General features: G+C 52.8%; 2 protein-coding genes across 3 annotated transcripts in view; both read right to left on the bottom strand.

Moving 5' to 3' along the window:
• The window catches only part of LOC125954416 (nuclear hormone receptor FTZ-F1), a 161,629-nt gene extending 153,983 nt beyond the window's left edge, over nucleotides 1–7,646 (bottom strand). Inside the window, exon 1 of the mRNA XM_049684732.1 lies at nucleotides 7,643–7,646. The gene's annotated coding sequence lies outside the window, so the exon portion shown is untranslated. The remainder of the gene's footprint in view (nucleotides 1–7,642) is intronic.
• LOC125954505 (uncharacterized) overlaps nucleotides 1–11,760 on the bottom strand; it is a 47,881-nt gene extending 36,121 nt beyond the window's left edge. The window contains exon 1 of one of the 2 annotated variants that reach the window (XM_049684888.1): nucleotides 11,465–11,760. The gene's annotated coding sequence lies outside the window, so the exon portion shown is untranslated. The remainder of the gene's footprint in view (nucleotides 1–11,464) is intronic. The other variant, XM_049684889.1, reaches the window with a different exon arrangement.
• Nucleotides 11,761–18,179: the final 6,419 nt, after the last annotated feature.

Here is an 18,179-nt window from a genome sequence, read left to right as displayed (position 1 = left end):
CGCTCGGCCCCTTCCACGGCACGTCCTTCTGCCTTGGAGTGCAGACGACGGCTGCTGCCGATGCTACTTCCTGTGAACGACGTCGACGGCGACGATGAGTCGTAACGAAATTAGGAGTAAAAACTTTCCGGAGTCCGCTGTTCGGAGCCTGAAAATGATCCGAAAATTACATCATCAGCTGCCACTCGCACGCCACGGAGCCCGAAAACCCGAGAACCAGGCGCAGCCCCGGACTCCGGGGCTACTAGTCTCCGGAGCTTGATGAAGCTTTTTACCTAGGGGAGGCTAGGAGAGCGCGCTGCGTGGAAAAAGGGGGGAAAAGGGTTTCCCGCCATTGCTTGTGGTTGAAATGGAGAGAAGAAAAAACTCCTCCGGATAAAAATGCTTCTAGGGATCCGCTGGCTTTTGTCCCAGGGGGAGGGGGGGGGGACGCAACATTCCTCCCTGAAACCTCCCCTAAAAACCGAATCCGTTTCCGGTTTTCCCCGGGCACCACCAAAAATTGGCCCAATATCGTGGTCCAGATTGTGCAGACGGATAACGAGGATCGCTCTCTGCTATAGAAGCTGATTGAAAGGATGCTGATGATGTTTACGGACTTTGTGGGCTTCTCGTCGAGCCTTGAGGCCACCGAAAATGCCGAACCCGAAAATCGACTCTTTCTCTCTCATTTTCTCTCGCTGTGATTGGGAAAACCCCGGCATGAGACAAACACGAAACATGTTGAGCGACCAAAACCGGGGGTCCCTTGTGGTTGCAATACCGCGGTATTTTGTGTTGGTGGAGAGTGTATTGCGTTGTTGTTTGCGTTGACCCAAAAGGTCGTTCAATTGGGCCGCTTGCAATCTCTCTTTAAACCACAGACCGCAGCGCTCGGCGCGAATACTCGATCGAAAGATCAAAAGCAAAGGGAAAGAAGAGAGGGAAATGAAGGCCATGTTGGGGAGGAGGGTGGTGGCAGATAACATCCTCGGCGCACCATCCGCGAAACATAAAACCGATCATCGGAAGCTGCTTAGCCGATGAGTGGCAGAGAATATCTATTTAACTTTCTCTCTCTCTCATCGCGAGAAGCGCGTGCCTCTCGGATCGAATAAAAAGAACTTTTAATTCACTTCGTCCGCTACAAGTGTTTGCAGAGGAAGTGAAATAGAGTGCAGAAAGTGGAAGGAAGAGAGAGACAGAGAGAGAAACGCAGGAAGAGGAAGATACGAATTGAATTATCATTTACCATCAAGCAATTCCAATATTTGGCCATCCTCAGCCTTCCGGAAAACCCAATCTGCTGGATGCTGGGTGGATCTGCGCCATCGCCCGCCATCCAAGATCCAAGACTCGAGGCTGACACCCACGTAGTCGAACCACCATGATGAGGTCTATCTCTCGTTCTCTCTCTCTTTACTATTCGTATATCCGTTGCTAATTGCTTTCCAGAAACTTGTCCTTCTCCTGTAGAGCACCACGGACGGCGGCACCCCAAAAACCCGCACACACCAAAGCGATTTATGCAAATTGACTTTTCATTCCGATCTGTACCACCTCCCCGCCTCCCCTCTTCAGGAGACAGGTTTTTCTCGTTTCTTAATTTCGCGTCGTCGGCGTCTGAGGCATGGCGTGTGGCCGGAGGAGGAGGAGGAGTAGCGCCCCGTGCGCCTGCATACGATTGCGATCCGATTATGTCAACGAGACGGGGTCCGGGGATCGGCGGCCATCACTTGTGCTGTCATCTCGTCCTCGTCGTCCTCGTCGTCGTCGTCGTCGTCGTCGTCGTTCTCGCGACGCCACGACCTGTCAATCCTAATCATTTGCCTGCGCTGGGAAATTGGATCGGGAAAGCGCAACGCCAACGCCACCACCATTCCAACGCGGAACATCCGCGCCCGCGATGCCGGAAGAACGAGATGCAGCTCGGGAATGTTTGTTGCTTGCTGATTGTTTGCACACACACACAGCGCGCGCGCGCGCACGCACACATCAGTGCGCACCATCCATCGGATACATATTCATCAGCATCGCCACCACATGATCCGAGGTAAATCGAGCGACTCCTCATCCCGTCGAGTCCGTGGCTCCGGTCCCGGGCAATGAAAATTGAATTTATTTTTAATTTCTTACCAAACGCCCGATCAGGCGGCAACCACGGTAGCCATTCGTTTGATCGGCGGCGATGGCGTGCAAATGGTGGAAAACGATTTGCGCGCCAAACGACCCCCAGCCCCTCCTCCCACAACACGCGGGCTGGCACCCGGCCAGCGTTATTGAATATCGCGGTGGCGGCGGCGGCGGCGCTCGTTCGCGTGCGATCATCGCGAGTTTTTCGCGCGAAGTAACAGAAAACATTAGCTGCTGCTGCCCTCCCTACCCTTACTCTCCCTCTCTTTTCCTTCTGTTTGGTTGCCAGTGTCCCAGTTTCCACGGCGTTCCCCTTTGAGGCGATCGTTCGTGCGGTGGCTTTGCGGATGATGGTCCCAAGGACCTGGGGGGCCGCCTGCTGGCAGGTAAATGTGTTTCCATTTTCGGCGGGCCAGTGGCCAGTGAGTGGCAGCTGCTTGGCAGGCCAGCCAGCCGGCCGACGAATGGCGGAAGCGATCGATCGACTTTTGGTTACAATTTTCCGCTTTCTGCACCCTTGTAATGGACTCGTTGGCCGCAAAGTGACAGGACCGTTGCACGATGACATGTCACTAGGATGCACACCTCGATGTCTATGTTCCGTCCGGCGAACTAAAAGATGAATCATCTCCTTTGGTTCCTTCATGCTCGAGTGTCCCACTTCTCCATCGTATCTCGCAGGCCAAGCGGAACACCCTTCGGGGGTGATGAAATTGTCAACCAAAACAAGGCACGTGGAACGTGGAAGCACTGCTTTTGAAAAGTGAGGAAAAGATTTTATTTTAACGACAATGAGTCGCCCCTCATAGTGACGCCTTTCGGTCCCTGTTTTCAATTTGGCATCGAGCCCAATCGGGACCGAAAACCTCCCCCCGTTTTTTTTTTTGGGGAGGGGTTGAGTGTCTTGTAATGTGATACGCCAAAGATGGTGCCTGTGAAAAAAAGGATCGTGGGGATACTTTCAATTTTGAGTAATTATCATCAGAGGCTGCAGGAAACGCACGGAACCGGATAACCGGATTCGGGCTTCTTTTTTTTGCAGTCTCTGTCTGTATCTGAAAGGTGGTGGTGGGATGCGGTTTTTCCTCCTCGTTGCCTCCCTTTTTTTTCCAGCACAGCATTTCACTTCCATTCCACACCAAAGTGAAAAACCTCCCCCCCACTTCCCGCGAGTATTTATCTCCGATCTGACCGAACTGACGTCAATCGCAGTCCATCGGTGTCTGTTTCGGAGGAGGCGCTTGCGGTTCGCTTGCTGCTGCCAGCGGCATTCAGCAGAACCCTTTTTCACACACACCGCTCACTTCGCTCCACTCGTCTGCTCTCTCAGGAAGCGAGGGACGACATGGTCGAAAATATTTGAAATCTGCTCGCTGACCGAGCGCCCCCGCCCCCCTCGGATCCTCGGTGGTATCGATTCGTCTCTATCAACGCGCACTGCAGAGCATTGAGTCCGATCCATAGATCCCGGGGGTTCGTGCACACACACACACACGCACACTAATGGTTGGCATCGTGCCAATCGATTCCGGGGGACCACCGGACCGGGGGGGGGGGGGGGGGGGACCTGATGTCGTAAATTTGGGACCGACCAGAACCGGACCGTCGGAGTTTTCGATGTTTTAATTTATGGCGATATGTTGAGCGAAAGCGATTTAATTTGGCGTGATGTATGCGCGGCGTTGAGCAACAATGTTTTATGGGGCTTGGCGTGAATTTGGCGCGACCGCGAGTCCGATACTCCGCGCGCGAGTTCCCATCAGGGGTGGGAAAAGAGAATCGAATTTTAATTTTAATCCAAACATGGCCACCCGCTGCGTGGACGTTCACGAGGTAACTGGTAGCTGGTCATAACTCGCAAAATCCAACCGCTACATGTCTTCTCCGGAGAACCCTCCGGAAACTGGCCTTGTCAATGGTCAGTATTTTTGGGAGGTTTTATCACTCTGTGCTCCCCAAACACATACACCAAACACCGTCAAACCAACGCCAGATGAACGATGGTCTAACCGGAAAAGGGGCCTAAGTACACACACACACACACACACACACACACACACACCACCAGCCTTGTCCCAGCCCTCGGTTCCATGGTCGTTTGTGGAGCAAAAATTTAATTAATTTTCAAGCTCCAGAAGCTTCCCGGACCAACGTTTCGCTCGCTTCCGGTTTGCCTGTTCCCCGGACATGGTCCTCCATTTTCGGATAACAGTATCCTGTGTGCGTTCGTACGTCGAGAGCAAAAAAGTTGGTTCTCAACATTGAATCTCCCCCCCCCCCCCCCCACCCTTTTCCTGCCATACCTGAGAGACCGATCTCGATGGTTCGTGAAAGAGAGCGAGAGAAAGAGAAAGTGCAGGGAAAAAAGGCAACGAGGACCTTTCGCAGCAGCCTCTAGAGGAAGCCACTTGGGAGCAGACAGCAACAGCAAAGGGATAGTAGCCCCGGGGAGCACACATCGGAACATCACATCATCAACCGAGTCGAAGCGACCGAGCGGTGCACGAGCGAGCATAAATTGTGTCCCTGTGGAAAATTAGATAATTTATCATCATTAATATCGTAATCGTTATTATACTAATGTGCCCCGTGCCCGTGGTGTGTGCGTATGAGAACCGAACACTACCGAAACCAATGCTGCGCTGTATCGGGCAAGATGTACAAACGACCGGGCATCTCCAGGCACTCGACTTGGTGGTGCCGTCGTGACCACAACAGCATAAAGAACGGTCGTCAACCGTATCCCATGATCATGAGACGTAGTGTGCTGATCGGGGTAAATGGAGTAGATGATACTGCTGCGGTTTTGGGAAGGAATCAATCGCATGATGAAGCCGCCCCCCTCTTCTCATTTCGGTTTAGGGCTTGGCAACGATGTAGGGCACGGAGATGACGACCGCATGATGAAAGACATAAACCGAAGCCGCATGAAATGGAAGCTTCGTGCTCTTGTCACAACGATGCGCACCAGTCGCCGGCTGTACCGCGCACAAAGGGGCTTCCAATATCCCATATTCCATGGAGCGCTACTGAACTGAAGGCCGACACCGACAGAACACAGAGTCTTCCGAACACAAAAACTTCCCGTGTATATGTGGTGATGTTGCTGCTTCTGCAAAGCACTCTCTCTTTCTCTCGCTTTCGATAGTGTTTGGTTCTTCTTTTGAGTAGGGACCTTACTACTACCGCTGCTACTGCTTCTCTGCCAACCATATCATGTTATCTTCGTGAAGTCAGTCTCAACAAGACCAGCAACCAGCACCTGGCCGATACCGGAAGTGTGTGTGTCCATCGTGTCGGTCGCCCGGTCGAGAGAACGAGTCGCTTGAAGTAAGTGCCCGGGAAGTTGTACGGTGACAACATCAAATGGCTCTTCAGCGAGAGCTTCCACTCGTACACCCCTAGCCCCAACCCCCATACCGGTGCATAAAGGTTAAGGCTACACTTGAGCGCTACTCAACTCCGCCATCGGCGTCCCATTTTCGTCCGACTAACTTTGTCCTTTCTACGAGCTCACATTGAACGAACGTAGTAGATGGTTCCACTCGCTCGGCATCTAGTGGACATTCCGCCCAGGGAAAGCCGAGCAAGTCCCAGTCCCAGTGCCTCGAAAAGTGCCTCGAAAGTATTGTGCCGGCGCTAAATAGCGTAAGTTTGACGCCATTTTCACGTGACTGTGCAGCTTGACGATGCACAATCATGGTCACGTATAGCGCTACGAAGATGCCCGTACTACTCATGCCCGGCTGTGCCCCGGGGGGAGGGGAGGGGAGGCCAGAATGATGATGGTCGCCGTCGATAACTGGGCGACACAAAGACTGCAGACCCCCCCCCCCCCCCCCCCCCCCGGGGAGGGTGGGAAGGTGGGTGGAGTTGGCAAAGTGATTCACCGAGGGCAAAGCGCAACCAAGAAGCAGCACGTACTGCTAGCTACTACTAGTGCGGCCCGGAGTAGTGACTCACTGGATAAAGACTGCTCATTTCCACTTTGCCATAATTGAGTTGCCGGCGCGCGTGCGTGCACACGTGCATGTGTGTGTGTGTGTGCGTTCAGGACGATAAGGTGAACTTCAAATCTTGCACCACACGCCACGGTGCTGATTTAAACAATTTACCAAACGCGCAATAGACGATATCTCTCGAGAGCATGGTGTGCAGCTGGTCTGGATGGTCTGGATTGAATTCGACATTCTCCAGACTCCCGCCGAGTGCGATACCGATTGCACTGGTTCGAGCCGAAGGAAACCTCATTTATCTGGAATACTCCTGCAGCTGGCCGAGCACAGCCAACCGAAAGGATGATAAATAATTTTAAATTACATGGAATCGTAAGAAATACTCAGACCAGGACCAGAGTTTTAACTCAATTTATGCCCGCCCGCCCCTCAACCAGACCTCGGTGGGGACTTGCCTTGCTTCTTTGCTGTGTCTTGTTTGGAATGCTTTTGAAGTTCAAAGAACAACAATCGGCACTCTTGCTATAGCCCGCCGGCCGTGAAACGCTTCAACCGTGAAACGGTTCCATTAGCCCCTAGCCCGGGCGCGATGACGAAGATGGTGGTGATGATGCTGATGATGCTGATGCTCAATGGTTATCATCACCGGCACATCGCAATGCGCAGCACCACCACCCCTCAACTCCGCAACCCAGTCCGGCCCATTTCATTTCTACGAACTTCATTTGCCGTGGTGATTAATTGAGAAAGAAGCTTTGAATACATTTATCGCACACCGTGCGCCATCGCGTTCTTACCTTTTGCCGGCCCCGGACGCCCGCTACTATCTTATCTAGGATCCGACGTTCCGGCAGGAGTGTCCGTGTCCGTGTTTGCGAAAAAAACTAGGGAATGACAAGCCCCGCCCAAGGTGGTGGTTGGATGCTTACCTGCAACAAGAAATTAATGGCGAATCGTTAATAAATGAACTGTCACTTTCATCTCCATCGAGTGATGAGGACGAGTGATGGCGAGTGATGGCCTAACGGTGGGTGCTGCTTGAGCGGCGAGGAAAGCGGAAGTCCCTAGTGCCTCATTGTCTAAGTGACGAACTTTGATGGAGCCCTGCTGGCTCCGATCCACTTATTGCTTCAACTCATTTAGTATGCACCCTCGCACAGTAGTAAGGTCTGTTGTTGTTCAGCGATGCCAATAACGCGACGAGTTGAGCACTAGGGTGGAAGTGGCATAAAACAATATTGTGATACTGTGGGGGGCGAAGCAAATGATGGTGAAGAGCCGATCTTTGCCGTGCTAGAAACGTTCCGAGCTCGATACTTTTCAGTAAACCGAACCGAAACCGAAGTACCGACTGTCAAAAGTTTATTGATTGAAACGTGGCAAAGTTGCGGCGCCAACAACTCGAGGAGAATCGTTGATTGTTTATCATTTTTATAGATCTCTTAAGACTCTCGAAACTGCTGTTCAACTACTGTTACTGCGGCGCTCAAGGCCTCGACCAATCGATGTGCCTCGAGTGTTCTCAAGGATCTGGAGGTGAAAATGGAAAATTGCTGACACAAAAGGTTCAACACTTGCAGGTTGAACGGCTACAGTCTGCGGCCTGTGGGATGTTATGCTTGTTGCCAGGGTGCCGAGGTTGAAAAGGATAATCAACCGAGTAACATCTAAGAAGCTGTATGGCCTGCTGATAGCCATCCGGGATTGAAGTGTTTCTCCGAAGTGAAGCTGAGCGCAGAAGAGCGCAGAAGAGCGAAAAAAAAAACTGATGAAGATGGAGCGATAAAAGCAGAAAAAAACAAACCTACACCAACAACACACAATCCACGCAGTCGGTCGGTGGTATCGAAGGATACGTGGAACGGTACGTGCTGCTGCTTGACAAAAAAATGTCGCCCGGTCGTCGAGTGTCGAGGGAATACCGGTGACCAAGTTTCAAGGGAAACGGGGAACATTCAGAGCGTGTACAAGAGTGCTGGGGTGAATTGACGTTCCAAAGTTCCGCAGCCGGGCGCATGAGACGCAAGATTAGCAACTTCAGGGCTTTGCGTCTCCGTCCCGGTCCGGCCCGGCGATAGGAGGAAGTTCGGGCAAAGTTGATGGTTAAGAGAAACCGAGACATAGTGTCTGCAGGGCTCACCGAGAGCCCACTCCGCCCTGGAAACCGAGCGCAATAAAGGATGACTTATTGTGCTTCATTGATGCGAACATATGCTAATGTGGCGCTCGCTCGGTGGGCTCGGCGGCTTTACTCTGTTCTGCGCTAAGCTTCCCAATGTTACGGCTGGCTTCATGGACTTATGCTTCTTCCTGTGCTGGCTGCATTTTAAGTGAGGATTATCTTATCAGTCCCCGGAAATGTCCCGCTAGAAGCTGCTCCTGCGCGCTTCTTCGTAGACGCTAGCTTTAACAAAGTGAGGTAAATTCGAATTCAGGGCTCGGCGAGCACGAAGTACAACGAAACACGCTCTACATAGAACCGCGTTTCTTTAGCGAAATGGATCAGCCACATTAAAGTTAGAAAAAAGGCGAATCGATCCGTGCACGCTTTAAGGGCAGCCAAGAAACATCCTCTGCCGTCACCGTCGCAAAGGGATTTCAACTTCAACCGAGCAAAAAAGGGATATAAAATATTGACCATTTTCTCCTCTCCGCTCTGCGAGCGGGTGTTTTGCTTTTCTATTCATCCACTTGACGCAACGATCCGGAACTACACGGAAACATAAACAGCACAAAACCCTCGTCCCAAAAGGGGGCGAACCTCGCCGACGATGGCCGCTATGTCAACGGAACGGAGATGCTCGAGAGGAAGGAGATACGCGACATGCTGGTAGGAAAAACCGGGTTTTCTCCGAGCCAGCGAATACCAACCAGGCCACCGCCAAGAGCGAGCCAGCGAGGTTGGAAGGATAGTTTTCGTGTCCTTTCAAGGGATGAGATTTCAGGGGGGGTTTTTTTCTTTCCACCCAGTTGCCCTCGCCCTCGTCCTATGCGATGCGGATGTACCGGATCGACGTGGTAAACAAGAGCACCGTTCATAACTGTCAGGTGAACGTCATTCAGGCGGGAATGAAAGCAGCAATCTAGCAGGAGGCATCAACCCGGGTGTGTGTGTGTGTGTGTGTGTGTCGTATGTTCTTGCCGCACGATATGTCCCTGGCAGGGGATTAATTTTGTCTCCAGTGTCGCCATCGATTCGGAGCGTAGGCGCCAAGACAAAAAGCAATATATAGAGCTCCAGCTCCGTTCCAAGGGGGACTTGCCGGTACACTCTACTCCTGTCAATTGCGCTTTCGAAGGCCGGAGGCCATCTTGTTGTCAATCGAGCTCGGTACCGCTCCCATCTCCGTAGAGTGGGGCTCGATGGTCCTCGTATTATACAGAGATGCGTATTGACTATGCCCGTTTCGGAACGGATTGGCATCGTTGACTACTGGATAAGATTCAGGGGAAGGGGAAGAGGAAGGACCCCATCGATCACCGTACTTCGGAACTGCTTCACTGCGAGCGCCACTGAGGTCGGAATTAGTAATTCCTTCCATTTAGCAGGCTTCAGCTACGTAGCTGACAGAAAACTAATGTTCAGCTCGACTTTCGCAGCCGGAGTCGGTCGGACACTCGACACGGTCCCGTCCGTTGTTCGACCGACATCTTCCCCACCCCCCTTACACACCCTTTCTCTCTGCGCCAGTGAAAGTGTGAAAACGATAAACTACCCTCGATGCAACGCAATTTCCCGTCCCAACCTCGCAAACCCCCGCCCGGGACCGAATGGTCTCCGCGCGTACCAATCTCAAACTTATCGAGAACGTTCCATCTTACCAGCACCCGGGACAGCCAGGGTGGTAGTGGTTCGTAAGTGGTGTGCTGCACACTATACTCTGCTGCCCTGCTGTGTGTGTGTGTGTGTCCCCGGGTTTCGACTTTGCGAAGCAGAATAGGGGGGAGAGGTTTTCGATTTCTTGGCCCGCAACTCCCACGCAAAACACTCGCTAGCCAATGCTAGTGTGCCAAATGGTTTCTTGAGCCAGCCAGCCAGCCAGCCAGCGTGAGGGGTTCGAGTTTCATCTCGAGTTTGCACTCCCCCCCTCCCGGTCCCCTCCCCGATAGGGGGAATCCGTTTTTTGCCCTGCGATGGAAAACCATTCCCTTGGCAAGGTTGCCTTCGGTGGATCGGCTTGAGCCTTCGGAAAGCTAATCAGATTTATTGCCAATTCGAAGAAAATCGAGACACTCCCGCTTAACCCGTTCTGCACTCCACATCGACGACGACGACGACCACGAACGGAGCTGGTGCTGCCCAATGCCAAAGAAGACCGTCAGTTACTGAAGACAGAACTCTCGAACCTTCCTGACTTCTTGTGTTCCGTTCCGGACGAGGGGATAAGGAAATTGAAAACTTCAGGACGACGTAAATCAGGGCCGCATAATGGACGCACCACAGTCGTCGCCCGCGCGCGCGCGCACGTTGACAAAGGAGATTTTAATCTGGAGATAGCGCCGGGCAGGGGATGCAAAATGACCAACCATCTCCATCTTTTCAATCATGGCGGGGAACCGTACCAAAAAAGCAGCGCAAAAGTAAGTTTGTGCCCCAGCATTCCACCCGGGGAAAGGGGGCCGGGTCCTTCAAGAGGACGTTTACTGTCTTTTAGCCAAGTGAATGAACTTCCGCTTTCCACCCCCGCGATGGTACGTCCGGGGATAGCGTAAAGTGGATTAAAGCGATGCCAAAATGCGTACGAAGTGCCGCAAACTACATTTAACCTTTCATCGGAACATTTTATGCCAAACCAAAACACGAGCGGATTGACATTTACAGTTTTTGGGGAGTTCGCACAGTTTACAGTTCACCCCCCACCAACAACGCCAAACGCCGCCTCCTCACTCGTTGACGCTCTCTTGTGACATTTACGATACCCACGGGCTCGTAAAATTATCCAACAATTAATCCATCCGGCATACATTCACGAGGCTTTGCAGGCTTGTGGCTGGCAGATTGTGAAAGGTGTTAAGGTGCGCGAGGCGTGTGCGCCTGTGTACACCGATACCACCTAAAGACAAGTATTGCCTTCGAAAATCGACCCCAAGCCCTGCTCTCTCTCACACTCTGTCTCCCCATCTCCAGCTCCTATAGAACCGGGTCTGGGGCCATAAAAACGTATTTTACGGCCTGGTTTATATTTATTAACACCCAATATCACTGCCCTAGGTCGACACCATGGTCGATGGCCGGGGTCTTAAGACCGCGGGATCAAATTTTGGTAGGCTGCCCCCCCGGGTACATCCGTGCCAATCACTCCTCTACCCCATATCCCGGGACACTAAGCTATCGGCGGAATCAACAACCAACCACGTCACGCGGTTAGGCTTCCCGCGTTATCCTTTCGACTTACCTTCGTCGATGTATCCTGTTGATTATACAGAAGCTGTTGCTGTTGCTGTTGCTGTTGCTGTGGCTGTGGCTGCTGCTCGCTGATCGGAACGCCGGATACGGCCAAACGGTTTTCGAGGTAATTTATCAAATCTCACGCCTTACAACCTCTCGGCGCTCTCGCGATGGCCACTGACAAAACAGCCCTTGGAACACACAGAGACTCACACACACACACACGCGCGCACACTAGCCACTGACAGTCAATCTGTTGATCCGCTTCGCTTCTGCTGCTGCTGCTGTTGATCAGCGCGACTTGATAACACTTGGTTTCGACCACAATTTATGAGCCTCGGATTCTGGAAATAAACAAATTATCAATATCTCGCCTCGCAGGAGGGACCATTTGGGTAGGGTTTTTGGTGACCCCAGCTACTCGACCCCGTTAGTATATTTATATTGAGTTAAACAAGGGACACAGAACGACACCGATCTGTGATTGGATCGGAATCGGAAAGCAACAAATAAAAGTGTCATCCGTGTCAGGCGCATCAGCCGAATAAATCACAATGCGCCAGCCAGAACACTGTAGAGGTTTCTTCTTATCATGTGTTCAGCCTGGTTCTAATCGCACAACAACCCCACAACACAACCGCAGCCAGCCAGTCTGAGGCGGTTATGCGCTGGGGCTATTTCCAAACGACCAGAGATAACGGCACCGCGAAGTCCCCTCTCATCGATCGATGGCTGCTGCTCCCTAACCTCACAACGCCCTCATCTCTGTTGTTGGCCGTTGTTGTGTTATCACGCGCGACATGCATTCACACACACCCGTTACCATGGTTTCATGTTTCGAGTGCGAGCGGAACCTATGTTAATGGTCTTTTGTTGGTTGTGCGGGATGTATGCGGTGCACACACACTGGCCAGGGTGTGGGGGGATCTGTCAGGAGATGCTTTTGTTGTGAGGCTGTGGAGGGGTTATCTATTCAATTTTCTCGATTGGCTTTAATGCTTTCAATTAATGGGTGGACTGGGGATCTGGGGAGTAGTCTGTTGTAGTACTCTCGGTGTTCTAGATCTCAGTAAACATGGCGGCGCATGCATAGCATGTTTGACAATGTTAGGCTAAACAAGGAGTTTGCATTATGCGAAGACCGCTTTTCCTATCGGCCATCGATGGATGCGAGGGAGGAGGAGCTCGCCCCTTTCCGGGAGAGATGGCTTCCCTTCTCGGTTTTGAGCTGTTCTTAGAACGAACGAACGAGGAATCAGTTGCTCGCTGTGGGGCCTCCCATCCCTTCTCTTGGTGATGCGCGTGCCACTTTCCAGTGCCAGCAGCAGCTCTCAATTGAGTTTATTTACCCCTCCCGGGGGCTGTGGATGCGCGAACCGCGCCGACGAGGCCTTCCGGGGGTACCGGTTACGGTCAATGGCACCAGAGGCAGCAACCCAGGTCCGCCAGCTATAGCTATGGTTGATGCGGCTCTGTCTCCGTCTGTGCACCACCACCATCTTCTCCTAGAACCTCGCTCGCCAAGTCGCCAATCTTGGCCAACATGATGGTCGGTCCCCAATGAATGTAGAGACAGCATAAAACCGAACCGAAGAGACAGAGCAGCAGGCCGTGAAAGGAAAGGACAGCATCACAGACACACACACACACAGACACACACACACACACACACACACACACACACACACACACACACACACACACACACACACATGCATGCACGGTCTGTGTGCGAATGTGCAAAAAAGCGAATCTCAGCAACCCTAGCGCTATTCCCAACCCATGGAACGACGCGAGGCCATGCCAGGCCAAGTCCAGCATCTACCATTATGTGTTCCTCTTCCTCGCTGGTTTCCATCCCCTCTTCCACCTTCCACCTTCAACCTTCACCCCGTCCGATCGGGGGTTGTTTCTTTATTTACGCCTTCTTCTATTTCTTCCCTCCCTTTGCTGTCTCGCTCTCTCTCTCTCTCTCTTTCTTGCACTCCTTCTCCCTTCTTGTGCGCACTCTCACTCTAGCGGTCTCGGTCTCGTGTTCCAGTGTGTGTTCGGGACACCCGCTACACCCACACCCAACCAGGGGTGAGGAAAGTTCGAAGCGTAATCATCAACCAGCGCAGCGCAGCGCAGAGAAACACCAAACCAGCGGCCACGGGCCAGTAGAGGAAGGGGCAAAAGACATCATCACAGCTTCACAACCTGCCCGCTAACCCGCCATCCCCCCCGGCGGGGAATCATCGTGCACCACCCTTTGGGGTGTCCCGTTCGGCCTTTTAAAGATCCATCCCATTCCCTCCCTCTCCGCCGCCATTCCAGCCAACGCCATTCTCTTTCTCTTCTTCTCCTCAGAGACACACTGGCACGCACGCACGCACGCACATACAGTCCACACGGAACTCGAGCGTTTAATCGTGTGGCCACGCATCATCATCATCGACCAATACACACGCCTCTCTACACACATTGCTGGCCATTGCTTCGCAGCATCTTCGCAGTATCGCTTCTTGAGTTGCGAATCTCGGCTGTTGTTTGTGAACGAGCAGCGTCCATAAGCAGCATAAGTTCTTCGCTCGGTCTTTTTCTTGCTTTCTTCTGACACACACTCACACACACACACTCAACACAAGGAGACACAAAAATCGTCACTTGGCCGTTTTACTGTTTCACTTCACGGCGAATGTCCTGATTATCCTGATTATTGGTATCGTGCGGGTGCATTGATCGCTTTGGCAACCGCTCCTTAAACACTCAAATAAAAAAAAAAACACCCAAAAAAACCCACCAGCTACAGCCAGAAGAGCCAAAGCGAACAGGGGATTTGTTACACTCTGCTGCGACACAGACCGATGGCAGTAGGCGGATGACAGCAGGCTCGAGACGCTACGACGACGACGACGACAGCACAGGAAGATGGTTCGCTCGGTACTCGGAACTCGGTTCAGAACCTGCCGCGGCGACCGATGATGCTCGTCGTCGGTCTTTCTGCGGCCCACCACCACCACCACCTCACGAGAGCGCGCAGAGAGCGCATCGATGAAGAGCGCGGAGCGAACGCGAGAGCGCATCACTGGTCGCAGCCGATGGTTTATGCTCGCTCAGCCAGCATCGCCGGAACCACGGCCTTCCTTCCTTCGCTTCGGCTTCCAGCTTCGGGACGCAGCATCTCGAGCTGGTATAGAGCCTGCTGGCCCTGCACTGCTTTCTCCAGCAGCCGCACCGCCCTCCCTGCGATGGCACCCGGTTTCTTCCTCGTGGAACGGATACTCTCCTTGCTCTCTCACTCTCTCGTTCTCTCGCTCTCTTCCTCGATCTTCGTGTCGGGTTCATCGATTCCGTCGTCCCGAACATCCCACACACTCTCAGCAGGAGGCTGTGGCCGGGATCTCGCGCTGGCAGCATAAAAACCGTCGACGAAAGCATAATTGATGTCCGCGCTCAACCTCTCGTTGTGGCTCGGTCGCTCTCTCTCTCTTTATCTCTTCCTCTCTCTCTCTCTTTCGTCGCTCGCGCTTCTGCTCGCAACCCCCCCGGGGTGATGGAGTGCGTGCTGCGTGTGTAGGCGGTGGTTCTGGCCTGGAACATGAAGTTTGCGTTTGCACAGGCCAACCACATGGCCTCTCTCTCTCTCTCTCTCTCTCTGTGTTCCGTAGCTTGCATGTCACACCTGACCGCCACCATTCAGAGTTTCCGCCCTGGCCCCCCACGTGCGGCTATTGAATTTTTAACGAAATCCGCGTCCACCGCCAGCTCCGGCTCTTGGAGTCGCGCGCGGACATCTCGCGGTTCGCGTGCGCGCACTGGGACGTGACGGGAGAACCGCGGTGGCCGTCGCCACTGGCAAAACCGGCTCGATATGGCCGGTTGCCTTTTGTTTATCAAGCGCGAGAAGCGCGCTCGAAAGCTAAACCGCGATGTGATTGACGCTGCTGCTTACCGAAGGTTGTTATTGGCCGAGAATTGGTCCAGATTGGTCCTTCCACCGAGAGCGGGTAATTCGATGTGTACGGGTACACTTCGACTGATTCGAGCGTGTAACGGATACCGCGCCCGCGGATTCCTTCAAAGCACTGAACACAACGGAGCATCGCGGCGAGCACGAATACTAAAACTGAACCTCGAACTTCGGAATCAATGTCTACTCCGATGATTTGCTAATATACGTTCTGCAAAACTCATCACCCCACTTTACTAGACTGCTGTGTTCGTTGCGATGATCAACGCAAACCTTTCCCCAAATAAAAGTGTTTGCCGAATCATCATCATCATCATCCTTTTCTGCTGACCAGAATCTGTTTGCCAGCACAACATTCAAGCCAACCACGGACAAGAACAAGAACACTCCAAGAAGCGCGGCCCAGTGGAATCGGCAAAGTGAAAGGCGCGGCAAAGCAAAAACCAAAAAAAAAACCCGGCACCATCCAACCAACCAACCAACTCTCCAAGGTCACGGGGGCCGCACACGGGCTGCGAAGCCCCAGGGAACCGATGGTGCGGATGGTGCAGGAAGTGCGATCGTTCCCAAAAATAGAAATAAATCCGCGATTTGCTTATCTGCCTCCAAATGCCGGCGCACAAAAACGCTGCAAACCCCGTTACGACCGAATCGGGACTCTACAAGGTTGCAAGGTTGTGATTTGCGTAGAACTGAACGCCCGAACGAACTGTGTTTGTTTTTACGAGTGCGAGAATTTATCGACACTTTTCTGCTCTCTTCCAGGCTCCATCCATGGAGCTGCCCAGCAGTGTAGTAATGTCGATTTTTATGTTTATGCGCCGTTCGGGCGGAGCACTTTTCGGGGTAATTCATCTTGCACTAGCCCCCTTCGTTTTTATGGAGTGGAGTTCCCAGATTTGTGCGAAATCCATTTCATTTGCTAGAGCAACATCTTTCTTCATAATTAAACACGCCACACTATAGTGGCGATGGGGTGGGGTCGAAGTAGATAAAACTTCCCTTTCTCTTTCTCTCTTTCTCTTTGCTGTCTCGTGGTGCCTTCAATGAGCATTATGCAGCTGGAAGTCGTTTCCATCTGGCAGTTAATGTCGGCGGACATGGCGACTAGCGTCGAGATACTAGCGAACAAAAACCACCAAAACGAACTAATGGGACCACAGTTCATCTTAAATCTTGCTGCTATAACTGTGCTGCTGCTGCTGCCGCTGCTCGAAATGAACGGATTGCCCTCCACTCCACTCCACACCACCGTTCGCCGTCGCTTGTCGCTTTTGATCCTCGTGGCCATCGGTGCGCGGCGCTGCATTAGAAGCTACGAGCCACCGCGAAGAGGCGAATAATCCCTTTTTTGGCCACCGTACGCTCCGTACGCTCGATCTAAAACCACAAAAAGCCACAAACCACCCCGGCCCTGTGAGCGAACGAGAAAGGATTGTCGGACCGGCCGCAACCCACGGACACAACAGCGGCGTCAAAGCGTCATACCCGGGAGCTTCGGGAGGAATCACGTTCTATCGGAGTTCGCAGAATAGTGGAGTTGGCGCGAGGTTCGGCCAACTTTTCACACACACACACACACACACCCCACAAAATGCCAGGCCGAGAGCAAGAAGCAGAATGGTGGTGGTGGTGGTGTCGGGTTAAGTTGAAAGTAAGTCCGGCAGACCGGCGGCCGAGATCGCGAGACTCGCCCCAAAGGCCATGGACGAAAGAAAAGCTTTCGTGAAAAGTTAGCACATTGTTACGCGACCGTTACAGGAAAGGAGGCAAGAGTTACACCTCACCCTTCTCGGCCGCTTTCGTGAAAATTATGTTCATGCCTCTATGCGATGATGGGCGAACGGACGACGCTGTCCGTCAGTCAGTGTGGAGTGCGAGAACCACTCGACTCAACACTCGACTCCATAGAGCGTCAGCTTTCATAGTGCTGCTACGGGGAGGGGAGGGGGGGACAAGGATAAAGGAAAGGCCCTGTCCTGGACCGGCATTGGACCAGGCCTTAAAGCTTGCCCCTCCGGTTCCGTTCCGGGAACCGGAAGCAAATTACAGCAACATTAAGCAGGTTGAAGTGGAACGTTAAATAGGTTCCACCACTTCCGAACCCCACCCCCCTCCCGATGTCGTGTTACGCAAGAAGAAGAACCCTATACCCCCCCCCCCCCCTCTCTGGCCACAACCCACGATCCCCTTAGGGATAGGAGCGGGCCGTAGGAATAAATTTGAGATGATTATTTAGCAATTAAAACGCTTCCCACAGAGCTTCCCATAAAGAATAAGCTCGTTACCCGTGTGCCTCTGGTTTTGCGAAGGACGAAGGGAGGGAAATTAGATGGGGTGGGTATGCTGCTGATTTCCACGCATGCGTTCACCTTCACTACACCCCCCGAAAACACCTCCCGTTCGGTGTGTCGCGTCTTGGCAGAGCACATTACTGGCGTCTGCCAGGAGCTGCTAAGAAGAATCGTCGCACGTCGAGATGTCTGGCACAAGGCGGCTGGCTGCCAACACTTGCATTCCACGGTAATTACAGACCCTCACCCCTTTTCTGGGTGGGTGGATGGGGGGTGGGGTGTCCTTTGAGATTTCGAATTTCAAGAGATAATCACATGCTCGAAGGCCACGTGTGGAGTGCCGAGGTTTGGAAGTGAGCAATTTAGGGTGCTTCACGGGTGCGTCAAAGCTTCACGCGAACTGGTCCCTGGTGTTGTAGCTGTTGTTGGTGGCCGGATTAGGTGGAGTCGAGGAAGGAGGGAGGAGGATGGAGCTT

Source organism: Anopheles darlingi, chromosome 3, assembly GCF_943734745.1.
Source record: "Anopheles darlingi chromosome 3, idAnoDarlMG_H_01, whole genome shotgun sequence".
NCBI classification, from domain to species: Eukaryota; Metazoa; Arthropoda; class Insecta; order Diptera; family Culicidae; genus Anopheles; species Anopheles darlingi.
The sequence above is the reverse complement of the archived record's forward strand: the minus strand, read 5'-3'. Positions and strand labels throughout refer to the sequence as shown.